Source organism: Camelus bactrianus, chromosome 19, assembly GCF_048773025.1.
Source record: "Camelus bactrianus isolate YW-2024 breed Bactrian camel chromosome 19, ASM4877302v1, whole genome shotgun sequence".
Taxonomy (NCBI): domain Eukaryota; kingdom Metazoa; phylum Chordata; class Mammalia; order Artiodactyla; family Camelidae; genus Camelus; species Camelus bactrianus.
Genome location: NC_133557.1, coordinates 2,521,704 through 2,539,852, shown reverse-complemented (window position 1 = coordinate 2,539,852; position 18,149 = coordinate 2,521,704). Strand labels below are relative to the sequence as shown.

At 42.4% G+C, this 18,149-nt stretch overlaps 1 long non-coding RNA gene across 1 annotated transcript in view; it reads left to right on the top strand.

Annotated features, from left to right (window-relative positions):
* LOC123615339 (uncharacterized) overlaps positions 1-15,997 on the top strand; it is a 38,960-nt gene extending 22,963 nt beyond the window's left edge. Inside the window, exon 4 of the long non-coding RNA XR_006722907.2 lies at positions 13,638-15,997. This is a non-coding gene — a long non-coding RNA (uncharacterized LOC123615339). The remainder of the gene's footprint in view (positions 1-13,637) is intronic.
* The last annotated feature ends 2,152 nt before the right edge of the window (positions 15,998-18,149 follow it).

Genomic DNA, 18,149 nt, shown 5'->3' with positions numbered 1-18,149 from the left:
CACAAGTTAGATGTCATTACTCTTAATTTAGGAAGAGAAAGTTGAGGTCACAGAGGTCAAGTCACCTGCTTAATGCCACAGAAATATTAAATGACAGAATCAAAATGTAGGTCTATCTCATAGATTGGCATATTTTTTTTCCTGTAAAAGGCCAGATAGTAAATATTTCAACATTGTGTGTCACACAGTCTGTCATAATGACTCAACTCTTCTGTCGTAGAGAGAAGGCAATATAGATATGCCTGTAGATATGCCTGTGTTCCGATCAAACTTTATTTCTGGACGTTGAAATTTGAATCTCATAAAATTCTTATGTGTTTCAAACTATTATAGCTTCTTGGATTTTTTTAAAGCCATTTAAAAATGTAAGGACCATTTTTAGCTTGCAGGTGTACACAAAGAGGTGTGGAGCCAGATATGGCTCGTAGGCCACAGTTAACTGATACCAAAGCTCAGGCAAGCTGTTTTGACTTAGCAGATTGTTTTATCTAAAGTTCCTTGGACTCAAAACCTCCCTGCCCAGCAAGCCTTGGCTTTTATGCTCAACATGCTCTGATTACCAAAAAGAGACCTTTGGGCACATCCTGGAGGGATGGTGAGTGTGAGTGTGTGTATGTGTGTGTGTGTGTGAGAAAGAGAGAGAGAGAGAGGGAAAAGGGGCACAAAGAGTGGACGGCAAAAACCATTAAATCATTTTCTTCTCTTATACCAACTAGCAGATACTTCCATTTTTAAAACCTAGGATGTCCTGCCACCTGTTTTCTAAAATAGGAGGGACTTAAAATAATGTCATCATGAAGGTTGATTGTATTCTAATGAGTGGGGAGACTGCCTGGTCTCTGGTGCCTGGAATTCAATGGATGTCTCATATGGAATTTGCGAATGTTAATGTTGGTTCACACTTGGTCATGGGGCTTTGCAGGTGCTGCCCACTGAGATTTGTGGATGGAAGCTGCTGAGGCCCTCCAAGTTATCTGCTGCTTCTTTAGGTTCTGGGCATGTCAGTTCATGGATCCAGGAGACACAGCTGTGCTCATGGCTGAATCAGGACAGATCTCGGCCCAGGTTCACCGAGGTCTGGTAGGTCCAACTGGAGAACCATGCATGAAGATGGGAGAGAAATAAGTGGCATTTTGAAATGGTAAACTGGAAGGAATCCTTAGGCAAACCCAACTTATGAGAAAATGAGCACCCAGATGTTAGCCAGTTAGTGCTGAAGCGAAGAGTGATGTTTGCACAAATACTGATTTCTTTCTCTGTATCTAGAATTGAATCCTATTTAAGATGGCCAAATGCCTTGAATTTGGTTTCTCCATATGGAATTCAAAATTACAATGTCAAGTCATGAAATAAGTGAAGGACACCCCAAAGAGTCCAACTCCCCGTCCCTGCAATGTGACTTTCTAAAACCGTATAAATTAAAAATCAAATTCAAAGGGTGAACTCTTTGTACCGACTCTGTAGGGCTGTAAGCAAGTGGACAGATGGCCCAGCCCTTCCCCAAAGCTTTGGTTAATTTTTGGCGACTTCACTAGGGAACTCTCATGATATCTTGTGGGTCCACAGAAGCTGTGTGTCAGCCTCCAGCAATTCCCACAGATCACAGATGTCCTGTCGTGTGACAACGTTCTGCTCCAAAAGTCCCTTGAAACTGTGGATGAGTTTTTCTTATAGAACAATGTTCCAAGGGATGATTATCTTCCCAAGCCATCATAAAAGGCTGGTGGGTTCCCTGTGTGGCTGAACAGGACTGAAAGCTTGGAGGCTTCTGGGGCCCAAACTTCCAACCCCCAGTAAGGCTGCCTGATGGATTGGAAAACTGGTAGAGACTCTGCCATATCCTGTTCTCCTCCTTTTGGAAGAACTTGGCAGCTCTTGAGCAGTGAGAGGGAGGAGGGCCTGCAGGAGTGGGGGCTCCGAGGGGGAAGCTGAGGTCTCCTTTGGAAGCAACGGAGGAAGGCTCCATGTTAAAGGGGAAAGGAGGAGACAGGAAACCTCCATTAAACTGTTTATAAGTTGAATTGTTTCTAAGGCCGGAACTGACAACTGTGTTTTTACAAAGTCAAAAAGGATGCAGTGAGTTCCACAGCCTTCACTCGGGCATATACAGTGCTTAAGAAGATCAGAGTGCAGGACAGGTAGGTTTCAAAATACGGAGTGTTGGGACAGTGTATAAATCCTTCCAATCTGAAGATTCTCGAAGGTTTTTGCTGATGCCACTTGAAAGGGATTGGGATATTCATGGACTGTGGCATAGTTCAAATTGCCGCCTAAGCAAACAATTATTTTGTGTTTGCCTCTCCAGTGAGGCAAGGGAACATGTTTTGCGTTCTATCAGCTGGGCTTTTATTGTTTTTCATGTTAGGACAAATGTTCTTTGAGAGGTGGGGTCTTGTTTGAGGAAATGTCAAGCTGTCCAGCTTAGATTTATTGCTGATTGTGGCAGGTGCCAAATGTTTCAAGAAGTTGGTGTATGCATTTATTTTCCTTTCCCTTGGAAGATTTTTCTGGAACCAGGATATGTTCTCTGCAGGAAGAAGGCAAATGTATTACACTTAAAACAGGGTATGACAGAAAAACCTAAAGAAGGCTTGCTGTGGATGGATTTACATCATCTGAAAGGCATTTTATGCACCAGGTTCCAAAGCTGAGAAAGGCAGCTAAACAAGGAATGGTCATTTCGGGCACAGGCTTGTGGTATATGATGTCTGGGTGGGCCAAAGAGGCATGATTTATGGGATCTCATAAGTCTTGCTGGCTCTAAAGCATTTGTCCTCCAATGTCCAGAAATTCCCATCTTTGGCATAGTCCTCGGAGAAGCACTGAGTTAGACCAACTTTCCCACTCCATACCCCCCAGACTCCCCCAGGCAGGTCAAGTTCAATGGGAACCTTTTGGCGCAGAATACTCTGGAGGCTTATGTTTTATCTTAAAAATTGCTAGGAATTTTCATCCTTTCCATAATATATCCATGTTTTATTTCACTTAAAATGTCACCCAACCTCAAAATCTTTGAGTAAAACCGATGTTCCAGGAAGAGGAACCATGTTCATCCCGCAGTCCCAGACACTCCCGGGAACACTGTCTTATCTCCTCCTCCTCTGGAGGATCCTATTTTGAGAAAACAAGGATTTCAATCATGATTCAATTGGTGGTCCAGCCATTGTCCTTTGAAACATACGAATCCTCCCTTGGAACAATGTGTGAGTTCATTTTTGCATGAGGAGGAGGTAATTTGTTAGAGGAGTTTGTTGCCATTTTGGAAAACAGTACTCAGGCCTCTGAGGGATTGGATACTAGAAAATCTTCAGTGATGAAAAGGGGGAGGCTTGAAAATATGAAGTGTTATTTTAGAAGGGTAAACTTGGGTGGAGATGTGGGGAAACTGGTTGTTGGGGGTGGAGTGTGGTGGGACTGAGGGAGAAGCAGAAGCAGGGAAAAAAAAGGATGGAGGTCTAAGTGGCAAATCTTTTCTGAGATTTTGAGATAGTTTTTCATTCTTCTCAATCAATGTCCAACCTCAACTCCATTCTGTAGCTCCAACCCCAACAACTGTATTCCAAAGGCAGCATCTCCACCTGGAGACCCAAGTCAACATACCCACAATGCTAACTCACCTGTGAATGACCCCGCCTACTCCTTTCTCCTGCTGCACCTCAACCTGGTGGTTTCTATGCATCTCTTTGGCTTCATCCCTGACACCACCAACTATGGGCCTCACTATTCCAGCCAGAGCCTGGGGAATCTTCTATTTTTTCCTTCTTCCAACCTCCCATGAACATCTCCGATTGATCATGAAATCTAATCAAGTAACCTCAGAAACGATCTTTTATTTTTTGTAGAAATTACATTTCCTGCAAGAAACACTCAAAATTTTTTGAATTCTCCGCAAAGTTTCTCAGTAAGCTTTTCTGTAAGCTGTGAGAACCGTTTGAATCAAGTTAAGAGGGGAATGCTGTTCTACATTACTTTTTTTTTATTGAAGTGAAGTCAGTTACAATGTGTCAATTTCTGGTGTACAGCACAATGTCCCAGTCATGCATATACATACATATATTCATTTTCATATTTTTTCATTAAAGGTTATTACAAGAGATTGAATATAGTTTCCTGTGCTATATAGAAGAAACTTGAAAAAATATCTATTTTTATATATAGTGGCTAACGTTTATAAATCTCAAACTTCCAAATTTATCCCTTCCCACCCCCTTCCCCCAGTAACCATGAGATTGTTTACTATGTCTGAAAGTCTGTTTATGTTTTATAGATGAGTTCATTCTGTCCTTTTTTTTCTTTTTTCTTTTTTTTTTTTTAGATTCCACATATGAGTGATATCATATGGTATTTTTCTTTCTCTTTCTGGCTTACTGCACTTAGAATGGCAATCTCTAGGTCCATTCATGTTGCTGCAAATGGCATTATTTTATTATTTTTTTATGGCTGAGTAGTATTTCATTGAATAAATATACCACAGCTTCTTTATCCAGTCTTCTGTTGATGGACATTTAGGTTGCTTCCATGTCTTGGCCATTGTATGTAATGCTGCTATGAACATTGAGATGCATGTATCTTTTGAAATTAGAGTTCCCTCCAGACATATACCCAGAAGTGGGATTGCTGGATCATATGGTAGGTCTATTTTTAGTTTTTGGAGGAATCTCCATACTGTTTTCCATAATGGCTACATCAAACTATATCCCCACCAGCAGTGTAGGAAGGGTCCCTTTTCATCACACCCTCTCCAGCCTTTATTGTTCATTGACTTTTGAATGATGGCCATTCCGACTGCTGTGAGGTGATACGTCATTGTAGTTTAGATTTGCATTACTTTTTAGAAGTTTCCCTCATATCCCCTCGCCCTTACTCATCCTGTTGATAACAGCAGATGGTCCACCGCGTGTGATTGAGACTCACACACCCATCCACCCGCTTTGAAGCTTCAGCCCGGGAGCTCTGTTGAGACCTGTATCTGCCGCAGGAGTCAGCTAGTACGTTGCCCAGTTAAACATCCATCCGGGATTTCATAGGGACTTGAGAACCCTTGTTTTTGGCTAGAATCCTGGGTTTGAGGTTTCTTCATGTAGGACTCTGAAAAGGGATTTGGAAATGTTGTCTGTAATCCCAAAGTATGTATTTGGGAGGCTGCCTTTGCCATTATCCACCTAATAATTCAGGCTCCCGAAGCCATTTCACCCGAGGTCATTCAGTCCTTTGGAAGAGTCAAAAGGAACTGACCCAGGAGGCCGAGGACCTGGGTTCTAATGCTGGCTTTGATGGGCAGGTCAGTCAACATTTGCAGCCCCATTTCCCTTTATCCAAAATTGAGATGGCTGGAATTGACAACCTCTACATCCCTGTCCAACTCCAAAATTCTGAGTGGGATTCTGAATTCTGCTCCGCCACCAACAGTATGTCCCCGGAGCTTTGCCCATTACTCATGAGAATGTCAACATTTGGGTAAATAGATATTTTGGGGTCAGCTCTATAAAACCCCAAAGTACGTATTGCATGTTGACTTTGGCACTTGGACAAGCTGAGCAGGGCTGTGTGGAGCATTTCACCATGCTAGCTGCTGGAAGGCAGGGCCTGGGGAGGCGGTCTGGGTGAGCTGCTTGGAATGAAGAGATAGCCTGAGACCCATGGCACCAATAACCCTGCAGGAGGAGAGGAGGGACAGGCCCGGGAGTGAATCTAGGTATCATAAAAAAATGGTTAGAGCTGTTAGAAATGGCTTACAACCCTGTCTCAAAGCCGCATTCTCAGGCAATAGGAGGGCTGTAAATAGATCCACACAGTTGTCCAAGTAAAGCAGAAGAAAAAGAAGGGAGAAGCCAAATCAAATAGGTTCAACCGAAGTTTTGGGTGAAATTGCTGAATGTTGCTCACGCCTTCAGAATGGGGAGCTTTCTGGTCAGCAGACGCACAACTGCAGGGCCCTTGGAGACAGCCACAGGCCAGCCCTACCCACCACCAGGAGCCAGCATGGTCGAGGAGACCCAGAGGCAGAGACACTGTCAAAGGGGTGGCCTCATACTTGGAGGACTTGGAGCATTGCTCTATTGTTACTCCAGTGAACAGAATTTAAAAATGATCTGGGGCTCCCAAGCCTATGTGACTGAGAATTACAACACGGTGGCATCTCAAGAATTTTTTTTTATTTTAACATAATTTCAAACTCCCAGAAAAGTTGCAAATTTATACTGTATACCCTTTACATTTGGTGTTTTACCAATCCTTTCTCCCACTTATTCTCTCCCTCTCTCTTACTTCTTTCTGTTTTTCCTTCTTTCTTCCCCTTTCTTTATCTTCCTTCCTTCCTTTTCTTCCTTTTTTCTTTCTTCTTTCTTTTTCTATCTGTCTTTCATGTGTGTGTGTATATATATACACATAATATATGTAAAATATATATATTTTCCCCCAGAACTATTTGAGGATAACTTGTAAAAATAATGACTCTTTACCCTTAAATATTTCAGTGACTATTTCCCTCTTTCCTGAAAACAAGGACACTCTTACATAATCGCAGTGCTATTACAAAATTAATGAATTAACATTGACATAGTACTATTATCTAGACCTCATTCATGTTCCCGATTGTCCCAATAATGTTCTTTAAAGTAACAGAAAATCCGGGATAACATGTTGCCTTCAGTTAACATGTCTTTAGTCTTTTTTAATCTGGAAGAGCTTCTCAGTCTTTCTTTGTCTTTCGTGATATTTTTGATGAAAACAGGCCAATTATTTTGTGGAATGTCCCTCAATTTGGGTCTGTCTGATGCTGTGGAATTTCCTTTTTGCTTTCTGCACCACCCCCTGAAGTACAAATGCCCAGCTGGGATGTGGCTGGCTGCAGGAAACAGCTTCCCCAGCCCAGCAGTCTAGAGCTCATGCAAACTCCCCTTTGCCCTGTCTTGGGGTTTCCTCTCCATCCTCCTCCAACACGGTTTCTCTCTCTGCCAGGGCTGTGGGAAAGTTAGATAGCTTGCTTGTTGGAAGTTGGACTTATCATATTGTTCCCCACATACGTAGCGTCGGATATGGCAGATGGATGCTTTGATTCTATCAGAATTCAACGGTAGAAGCATTAAATACTCATTGAACAGTGGGGGCGGGGGGATGGGAGGCATTCATGTTGTGTAACTTAGCTTCTTTAAGGAAATAAACTTTGAGTTCTAAACAAATGTATGTAAAAATTGATTTCTGGAGCTTAGTGGACTCTTTGCGAAGGGGGGGGGATTCTATTTGTTTTATGGTTAAGTTTGCTTTCTATCTTGGCCTCTCCTTGGGTAGGTTTCATTACTTAGGTCCCCAAATAGCTTTACTCAAAAGTGGTTTCCCCTCCAAGTTGGTCCTACGGCATGAAATCTGGAAATGAAAATGTTGCAAACTTCCAGTGAATCTACCCATGATTTACCAGGATCACTGACTCAGACATTTCATTATCAAACGAAGGAGGCTGGAAGAATATGGGACAGTGTGGAATGAGAGATCTACTCCAAGTGTTGCTTCTGTGACTGACAGACAATTGAGGTGTTCTCAAGGACTTGGGCATTTCGCAACAAACCTGCCAGTCAGCTGAGGAATTCCCTCCATGAGAACCATGGACTCAGATTCTTAGCCGTGCAGTGATTGTTACAAACTGCCTTCAAGTCTGAGAACCATTTCCAATGTCAACCCTGAAATGAATCTTAGCAAGTTCATCTGAGTAGAAGGGGCATCTCTAGCTTTAACCAGTAATTAGAAGCCAACACATATAAATACTTGAATGAATAACTTAACTCTTAGGACACAAATAAGAATTAAATCAGTTCTTGAAACACAGTTCCAGTTACCAGATCTTAGGAGTCAGGTGAGATTAGCACAATTGCATTTTTGTATAGTGTGAAAAACAATCTCATGTTTTAGAGGTCACCGTTGATAGTGGACATACTTCCTTTTTAATCGATCAGTCAATTTTTTTTTTTAGGTGTAATGTAAAGAATATTGTTCTAGAAGCCAGAAGGATGCCTTCCTAATCATCAATCACTGGCCAGGGACTGGATACTAACAGTGTGACAGACACTACACAACTCCTAGGGATAGAAAGACAAGTGAAAAATAGTCCTTATTCACAAGGAACTATAAATGTAGGAGAAGAAAAGATAAATTAAAAAAGAGAGAAGTTCCTCTTTCATGTGCAGCATGAAGCATTAAAAATAGAAAGAAGCACAGAGGATCGTGGAGGTAGAGATGGCCAATGGCTAACTCAGCTAAAAATGGTAAGAGGAAGACTATGGAGAGAAGTTACAACTGAGCTAAGTTTGCAGAATGGATAGAAGTCAGGCAGGTGGATGGGGCAGGGGAGGGCATCATGGGCAGAAGCTGTAGCACATTGAGCACATAATGATGGGTTGCAGGTTGGGGCATTGAGGGACAGTAAGTTATTCAATATGGTGGAAGTAAGGGAGCAGCAGGAAATAGAGCTGAAAGAGTAGAAAAAGGAAGATGATGGCGAATCTTGTAGATCATGTAAGGAGCTTGAAATGTCATCTCAAGATTCTGAGAGCTGTCAAAAGGACTTCAAAAGAAAAAAAAAGGCAGAGGTATTGGGTGGCAGGGGTTGGAGCAGACAGAGATTAGAGGCAGCTAGGGGACTGCTGTAACAGAATACTGAGCAGAAATAACAACCTGAACTAAGATAATGGTCCTGAGAATAGAGAAAATTGTATAGATTAGAAGTGTGTTTCACAGATGGAAGCATTAAGACCAGGTGACTGATGGGATACAAGGCTTAAGAGGAAGCCTCAGTTAAGGGTGACACTAAGACTTCCCCCATATCACCAGGAGGGTGACGTTACTGTTCACTAAAATAGGGAAACTACTAGTTGTTTGGGGGGAGAAAAAAAATGCTGCATTCAGATTTTCATACATGTGGAGTCTGAAGTGCCTGAGGGACATCTAAGTGATGATATAAGAAGTTGGAGGTTGGGTTCCAGATCATTGGAGAAACTGAAGTGGAAGATAAGACATTTGGAATTTATTGGTACATAGGTGGTAATAGAGCGAATAAGAACAGATGAATCCAGGAAAACGTTCAAAGTGAGACCAGAAAGCTACAGAGAACAAGCATTTCAAGACTGGGCTTAGGAAGAGGATTCTGCCAAGGAGAGACTGAGAGGAAGCAGTAAGAAAAGTAGAAGGAAAACCAGGAGAGAGGGCATTCATGGAAGATGGCGAGGGAGCAGGTGTTAAGGGTATCATGTAGGCAGAGACATCTTATGATAAGGACCAAAATGGCTTTATTATAAGTTTTGCCAGTCACAGGTCACCCTTAGGGAGAGAACTTTCTATGCATCAGGTGGGGGGATGAGGCTTGATAACAGGGTCAAGGAGACTGGTTGAGGAAGAGGAGACAGGGAGTGGAGGGGACACCATCCAGGAGCTTGTTGGAGAGAAGACACAGAAGACAGTAGCTTAAAGGAAGGCATAGGGTATATATAGATGGGGGAGAAGTAAAAGGGAAATGTGACTTTAAATGCTGGAGTAAAAGAGCCAGTAGAGAGAGACTAGTAGAAGTTTTTGCAGGGAAAGAATCAAAGATTCTGCATCTAACAAAATGATAGGACCCCGGGAAAATCCCATCACCTCCCTGAGTAGCAATCTCTAATTTCTCTTCTGGTTCTGAAAGAGTCGTGGTCCTGATGCCCACTGAGTTCAGCAGAGGGCGTTACCAGGGTGTGCCTGGGGGGTGAATGGTGAAAAACATGAAGGGACCTACACAAGGGCTGGGATTGAACACATGGACGCAGAGCATCCGTGGAGAGCGCGTACGATTTCAGAAGCGTGTTTTGAGAAATATCACTTTATTTAGAGAAAACATCATGTGTTCCTATATTTTTCTGAAGATTTTGTTCACCATAGTTCAAGGTCTCTAATGACCCTGTATTTTAGGAAATGTGGCTCTTCAATGTTCATTTCATGCGACTACATTCATGTAATGGTACTGCGAACTTTTGTAAGCACATCCTAGTGTCCTCTGGGACTTTGCATTTTTGGTTTAATGTGTCTACATCTCTGTTATTCTCTTTTTAAAAGCCAGCAGTTTCTCTAGGAAAATTGCACTGTAGAATATTAAAGGGGGGGGGGGTTAATGAAAACCAAAGTGAATGGTGTATATGTCAATAGTGTCCCTGGAGCCTGGGTGGGTGGGGGATCTCCCATTTGTGGCAGGAAGGAGGCAAGGATCAACATGAATTTGTTCCATATCATTATCTTTCCATTTGAAATCTACTTCTGGCTGCACGGGATAATGTCCAAAATCAATTTCAAGGTCTCTCAGGAAGGATGAGTCAGTACCAACTACATTTAGGTCATATTATCTCATATCTATCCTGAAGCAACTAGCAACATTACTAGTTTCTTATGATAATTTCCAGAGATATTCTGCAAACACATTCTGTTTCCATCATATACATTTACACATATGCAAATACACACAAATACATATATGTATATATGTATACTTATACACTTTTCTCGTTTTCCTCCCAAATGGTGGCACATTATATATAATATTCTCTATTTTCCTCTTTTTCTTCTAATAGTACATTTTGGTGATTTGCTTCACATCAGATTAGATTGTTTCATTCTTCATAATGATTGCATATTTTTTCATGGTATGTATTACCTGTAATTTATTTATCTGGTTCCTTAATGAGAGGTCAGGTGTATTAGGTAGTTTCCAGGATTTTGCTGTTCCAGGCAATCCTCCTATATCTCATTTTGCACATGTGCAAGTTTATCTGTAGAGTAAATATCTAGAAATGCTATTGCTAGGTCAAAGGGTATGTAACATTTTAATGTGGAAATATCTGAACAGGTTTGAAAATGCTCAGAACAAAGGGCAATTGGTTTGAGACAAACGCATCGCCTGATTACTCACTAGGGAAAGTAGGATGGAAAGTCAGATGGGAAGCAGATATGCGGCCACACCCCTGTGTCCTTTCGTGCAGTAAAACAAAGAGGTGAGTCAGGACCGAAGGAGATGAGAATATCCCTCTTCGGTGACCCTGTAACGATTGGCCATTGTGTGGCCAGTGCTTCTGAAGATTCCTAGCCTATGAAATGGTCCATGAGGTCTCACCTAACTTTGCACGCCAGATGCCCAACTCCTAGAAAAAGCTCAACATTTTTGCATCGAGAAGGGAGCTCGTCAGCTCGTACTTTAGAAGCTTGTCGTTCCAGGCCAGTCACCTCTCTGATGCCAGGTCCTGGATAGAGCTATAAAATAGAAACATCAGGGTGAAGGAGCAAGTTTTGAGACTAGGTAAGTAGTATATCAAAGCCAGAGCAATAACAATGAAACCAATCTCCGTTCAGATAAGAGCCTGGTATCTCTGCAGCTCCAATCTCTTGTCTCCTGCCCCCCCAACATCAAAGAGATGAGATAGACAATGCAAGAATTGGGTGTCATAAAATCAAGAAGGTGTCCCACCCCTTGCAATCCACTCCCTTTGGAATCCCAAACCATCATAACGTTTCCGGGGCCAGAGTCCCCCATAGCCAGGTGATGTTCCCACAAGGAATTAGGCATTTATTTCGACAAGGAAAGATAAGTAAACCTAAGACACCAGTTCTGGTAGCAGGCACCCCCTGCTCCAATCTCCTGCCATTTAACACAGGAGGCGTTTTCCGGTGTGTTAGTAGGTAAGGTCGAGGAGGAAATGGGGGTAGTCTGGAGAATGCTTGTGTTACCTGGAGAAGACGTGAGAAAGCAGAGTGAAGAAAGAGCTATGGCCTCCCATTCACCCATATTTATGCCTTTACCAAAGAGCACTGGAGATGGATGTCTCTTTTCCTGATTTAATGTTTCTGAGTTCAGGAAGTACTGTGAATAGCAGTTAAGTCAGAGTAATGGGTTCTAGACCCAGCTCCTCTGTTCTCTGAGTGACATAGAATTAACCCAATGAGGCTCAGAGTCTGCATTTATAAAACAAGAGTGATAATAGTACACTTATCTCAAAGATAAAATGGGTAGAGACTTGACATACAGCCTGGCACATGCGAGCTAGTTAATGACTGTTAGCTGTTATCAGGAATAAGAATCCCAGTGCGTCATTTGTGTTACAACTTGGTTTGCACCAAAGGTGCAAACTTTGTAGAAAATGTATAACACTTTATAGCACCCACTGTCTCAACCCTCGGACAGCATCATCACTGTGGTTTCTCCTCCCTGGCTCCCGTGTGTCTTCTGTCTGTGCAGACGTGGCCCAGGAAATTGCGTGGCAGGAAGATGTAATGCCATTGTATAGCTGGGAGTGAGGACAGTGGTTTCTAAAGTGTATTCCTTGAACCAGCAGTGTCAACATCACCTGGGAACTTGTTAGGACCTACTAGAAATCTACCCAATCAAAATCTCTGGGGATGGGTCCCCCTATCCACCCCTCAAGGCTTTAGGTGATATTGATAACCAGGCAAAAGTGTGAAAACCACTGAGCTAGACTCTGGGATGATGCTGAACTTCCCCACTTCACACAGGAAGAGCTGAGCAGAAGAAGAAATCCAAGATGGCACGCCTGCAGCTCACAGCCAAATTTGGGTGCATGGCTTGACCGTCTTGCCTGTTCTTGAATGCTCTCCGCTCTGGCTGGGAACAGCCTGTCAGGCTGCAGATATTTCCTTTTCTCTTTCTCTCCCCGCTTCTCTCCCACAAGACACAAGATAGTTCCTGCCCAGGCATCTCAGATTACCATTTTTTTTCCCTCAAAGCCAATTAAAGGTCTCTAATCCCTCCCGTGTTTACCTAAAGGATGAATTTGATCGGAAGAGATGAATGGGCAGAGCAAAATCCTAGAAGGGCTTGGGAAAGGAAGTTTCTGCTCCAGTGGTGGGAACACACCCTTTCTCACTAAGCTTCTTATGAACTAGGGAATTTTCTGAATTACCATTCTCCATCCAGCCTGCCCCTTTCATCTCAAGTCCTCGGTTATGCTTCCAAAGGCACTGTCTGACTTCACCCTTAGTATTAATACTTTTGAGACTTTTTCCTGCCAGTACATCTCAGGGACCCCCAGAGTAATAGTTCAAATCATATGAATTATCCATTTTTGTAGGTCAAAAGGAGGTGAATATCAGTAATTTTTTATGATTAAATTTAATATACAGACTCAAGTTCACTTATCTGGGACCCTTCATTGTGTGTTACTCAGATTCCTTTTTAAGGACATCTAGGGATAGCAGATTAACTCCCTTGTGAGACCACCTCGAGTTTGTCACTTCCTGGCTGAGGTCCTTGTACAAGTTGCTTAACCTCCCAAGTCCCACTTTCCTCGTCTCTAAAGTGGGGATGCTATCCCCTTCCTTACAGGTTGATGTAGGACCTGTAAGGGAAAGCAGACACAGAATATCTGCTGTGGTGCTTGAATTCTAATTGATGTTCTATGCTTTGGTGGCCTTGTTCAGTGAGGCTGCAGGTAATACTCTTGAAACTCTCATTTCCACCTTTTCTGCTCTGATCCTTCAAGTTGGAATTGTTACTTACAGAAATAAGGGGTCTGGACATGTTTTTAAGGCCCTTAGACAGTATGCACTGTTATGAGATGATAAGAGAGTGAAATATTTTTTCTGCCTTAAGTAAACATTATTCTTCTTCATTTCAGAGCAGTGTCAGAAGAATTGATTTATGTTTTGGCATCTCAGTAGGAGAAGAGAAAGCAGCCCAGGAAACGAAGGCAGAAAGTTCCGGCCTCATCATTAATGGGATTGTGCAACGTCTGAGGGTTGACCTCACCCCTGAGGGTCTCCGTTTTCCTGTCCTGCACATGAAGATTACACGCATGCCTCAGTCTACTCAGGGAGGATGGAAGTGATGGACACGGCTAGTGCTTCATGAAAATGCTTTTAGCATTTGGAAGGTGGAGATGTTGCATAGATACAAGGTGTTCTTACAGAAGGATAATCATTTCTCTTGGGCAATCGTCATGACACCAGGAAAACTTATCTTCTATCACAGTTCAAAAGCAGAAAAGAATTTTTTTTTCCAGTAGAACCATCATCACCTAAGCGATGTTTTGGAAGGTGTAATAGGAATATTCCCAATGGCCTTTAAGAGCAAGGTTAAGAGCTACCTGCACGTGGTTCCTCCTCCCCTACACAGTGGTTAAGAGTCCTGACGGATTGTCTTTCTGGCTACTTATTAGATGTTAAAATGGTAAGTGGGAATCGGATACCCTGTGAACTGGACTGTTGACAGGAGACCCTGTGAATTTGCAAAGGCGGGTGTTGATTGGAAATTCGCGTGTGTTCCCAGCTAGTCTTGTATACGGAGCCGTCCTGTTCTTCTAGCTAAACGAGGAGAAGCACTTCAATGTTCCCATTGATAAAATGACTCGCCCTCTGCTTGTAAAATGTTCTGTGGCTTCTTGGTCAATTGAGTTGAATAACGACAGGTGTGCGGGGCCACACACAAGCGGAGACGCAGGGAAGCCTCACTTGCCTGAATGCGAAGCTGTTTGCAGAGAGATGGGGAAAGTGATGTTTGCGTGGGAGAGCTGGAGTCTGCGGGCTTGCGTGTCTTTCCTGTTAGGTTGGAGTGCTGGTAGCTTTTGGTTTCTGTCAAACTATGCAGTTGAAACCCACGCACTCAAGACGACTCATGTAGGACTGGAGACAAACTCTATCCTGTGACTCAGGCTCTTTGTCAATTTTCGCCACCCACTGTGAGGGCCCCAGTGGACTGCTGAGTACAGACGAATATTCTGATACACCTGTATTCCTGCCTTCAAAACTTTCCAGCCGTTGCCGACGCTCCACTCATGGGGCAGTCACTCTGTAAACATTTGTTATTTTATCTTTCTCTTTTTCTCCTCTTTTCTCTCTCTCTCTTTTTAAATTGAAATATACTTGACATACAATATCATTAGTTTCAGGTGTACTGCGTAATGGTTTGATATTTACGTACATTACGAAATGATCACTATGGTAAATTGAGTAAACATCTGTCTTTATATAAAATTAGTACAATATTACTGACCACATTCCTTAGGCTGCATGTTACCCACCCCCATGAATGTTTATTATATAACTGTAGATTTGTACCTCAATCCCTATCACTTATTTCATCCACCCCCTTCCCTTCTGGCAAGGTGGACATTCTTGGTCTTCCTTAGAGAGTAAAACATGCAAGGATGGCCTCGTCTTCTCCGCTCTCTTTCTCCCCATGTGTTCATTACTATGAGTGCAAGTTTACATACAAATCCCCAGTTTAAGCAGCTCCACATAACCATCAGCAGATCTGCAAAAAGCCCTCAACCAAGTCTATGCTCTTTCTGACCACTTTTTTGTTTTTTTTTTTAAATCTCCTCTGGAGAAGACAGGCAATCAGGATGACTAAAAGCTGCCTTGGAAGTTAAGCAAATGAAAAGTGAATTAATACCCTGACTAGCCAACCCCAAAGCAGATCAAGACGGAAAAATTCCATAGTTATACCATTTAGGCCAGCGAGATGGTAATTAAGGATTTTTTTTTTTACATTTTTTTTTTATTTGACAAATGCCACTTTTCTTGTGTAACCCTAAATAGATTGTGGCTTCCAAAGAGGTAATTTGGCGGGGAACATATATCTGTTTAAGACAGGATTTGGCATGTTAGCTCGATTAGAGACATAGGAACTGAATGCTGAGGGTGATAAAGTGAACTCCACTCCAGAACAACCTCCCTCTTTACGGCTCTTCAAAACACCCCACAGCTGAAACAGGTATGTGGCCAGGGCAAAAAGCCTGAGCTAGTACAACTATTTCAGATGTCATTGGAAGAGTTGAGCTGGGAGCTGTTGCTTTTACCATTGATCACATGGAGCTATAGGTGCCCTGGTAAACCAGGTTGGGCACCACTGTTGATATTCACCAGGTGATCTAAAAGCACCTAAGACAGAAGAACTGGTTACGCAGCATTTGGGATTGTGGCAATTTATATGTGGTAGCTCAGTCCAAACCAGCTTTCCCACTCTCCATCCTGGTTTGAGCTGTTCTTTTTCAATTCAGTCCTTCTTTTCTCCTCAGACACAGTAAAGTTGTAATTCAAGGGTCTGGGAGGTTCTGTTTATTTAGCAGTAAGCATTAGCTGAGAGGGGGCCACTCAATGTGGGAATGTAGTCTCTGTTCTGGGCTAGATGCCTCTCTTTACAGCCCCGTCCTGCCACTCTTGGAAGCTGGGTTTTTTTGGGTGAGGTCCTGCTTGTTTCTAAAAGTTTTTCAGACTTGCTTTGACTGTAGCGCCAGCTGCACGAACCTTGTCTTTGTTCCCTAATGTGATCCTAGTACTTAGAATACTTCCTGGCACTTAGTAAATGCTCAGTTAATAATTCTTGGGTGAACAATGAATGGCTTTCCAATGCCTCTCAGAGAATGTAGTCCTCACAGATACAAACTCTACGTTCTAAATTTTTGAACCGTATTGTTCTGGGACCTGAAAGATGATCAATTCTAGCCCCTCCTATGATATATATATATTATATATACACACACACACACACACACATACCAACTCACCCCTTACCCTGCCTCTTACATACATGAACTCAAACACACTTAGGTCATCTGGGCATGTCCCTTACCTGATCATCTGGAAAGTGTCCCCCCCACCAAGGAAGATATATTTGGACTCCTTCAGATGTGTATCTTGATAGGGCACCAGTGTTGATATCCAACGAGTATTTATTCAACAATTACATGAAAGTTTCAATTGTTTATTTCTAGAGTTCCAAACGAGCAACAAGTTTAATGACATGATTTATAAGAGACACGAAGACTACAAAACCATCTTTAGCAAACATCTTGATTTTGTGAAATATCTGTGCCGACATTACACATAACACAGAGGTTATTAAAAGGCTTAAGTCTTTATTGCTTCTTAATATTCTGAATGGAGTCCAAAATGGTTTTAAAACATCCTTTAACCTGCCTATAAATACTTCCTAGTTCATATTAACACAGAGCTTTTTCCTTCTGGGTCTTTTACTTACAGACATCATTTCATTTATTTTCTTAGGATTCTGGTCTATTTATTACCAGGCTGGTCAATTCCACAGTCACCTCCTCTCTGGCGAGCCTTTGGTTCATCAGACATAGAGCTTAATAGACAGTTAACCCATATTTAATTCACTTGGTTAATTTAAAAAGAATTAGGGGACAATAGAGGTTAGTAAGCTTTTCAAACCCTATTGAACATCTTTGCTCTTTTCTGCATAGTACAAAAGGGACCTTGTCATGCCTCATGGTCATCACCAATGCAGGAATCATCACAGCACTGCAGAAGTGTGACCATGCCAGCTCATAACACGCCACACACATTGATGTCAATGGTTCTAATCAGAAGAGCTGTTTCTTATTCATACCTAATTATCTTAATTGCCATTGTTTCCCATTATCCCACATAAGTAGGTAAGAAATACATTAGTTAAAAATTGTCAACTTCAGGGTGGGGGTGGGTATAGCTCGGCTGTAGAGTGTGTGCCTAGCATGCATGAGGTCCTGGGTTCAATTCCCAATACCTCCAATTAAGAAGAAAGAAAGAAAAAGTGAAAAAAAATTGTCAACCCCACTATGCAACAAAGATCACAGAAATTTTATCACATGGTTTACTAAATTTATTTGCTAATCTTTTGTGTTATGAATCCACAGTCATTTCAGGGAAGGAGGGCTGAATTCTAACAATGTGAGTTGTGGAGTGTTTGTGTCTTTGTCCTGTGGGAATATCTCGCCACTAACGGGCAACTTCTAGGCATGGGATGCTACTCTGTTTGACATTTAAGTGATGCTTCGGGTCAGAATCCAATGGATGCTCCCCTTTCTGGCTGTGATCTCTTCTTCTGGGATTTTACCTTGTGCCTTGGCCTGGGAGATATTCCTTTGCTGCTTCATATCGTCAATCTTTCTGTGTGTTTGTGGACTCCTCCCACAGGCTTTGGGATTATTGTTTTCTTATTTCTAATATCTGCCCCTGGTGGATGAGGCTGGACTAGAGGCTTATACAGGTTTCCTGGCAGGAGGAGCCGGTGCCTGCCCATTGGGTGAAGCTTGGTCCTGGACCTCTGGTGGGTAGGGCTGTGTCTAGAGGCCTTTGTGGCTTAGGAGTTCTGCTGATGGGTGGGGCTGTGTTCCCACCTTGTGTGT